Below are 466 nucleotides of genomic sequence, written 5' to 3'. Positions count from 1 at the left end.
TCGATAAGGAGGAAAAAAAATTTTCAAAAAAAAAAAAAAAACCTCCGTCAGGGCTCCGGTTTTGTGGGCTTTGGGGACTTTTTTTTTTTTTTTTTTTTCTTTCCTTCCTTTTTTTTTTTTTTTCTTTCTTTCTTTTGAAATTTTGTTGTTCTCAGAAGATATTAAATACATGATGGAACATGCGTTAAAAAAAATAAATAAATAATTAAATAATTTATAATCTACTGTGGATCAGATTCAACCAATAATTGATCCAGAGAGAGAGAGAGAGAGAGAGAGAGAGGGCCTCTGTTACCGTCATCTTCCTAGCTGGAGCGGTGTACCCCGTAAGATGGACCAATAAGGCTATGGCAACATGAAATGTAATGGAATGGACAAACGCATACAGGAAATCCGGACGCGATAAGACTGTTGGGATGGGGAGCAAAAGGACGATGGTCGAGTCCCGTCAAGTGCGATGGCACGC

The sequence above is a fragment of the Elaeis guineensis genome, chromosome 1 (assembly GCF_000442705.2).
Source record: "Elaeis guineensis isolate ETL-2024a chromosome 1, EG11, whole genome shotgun sequence".
Classification (NCBI taxonomy): domain Eukaryota; kingdom Viridiplantae; phylum Streptophyta; class Magnoliopsida; order Arecales; family Arecaceae; genus Elaeis; species Elaeis guineensis.
Note: the sequence above shows the minus strand (reverse complement) of the source record.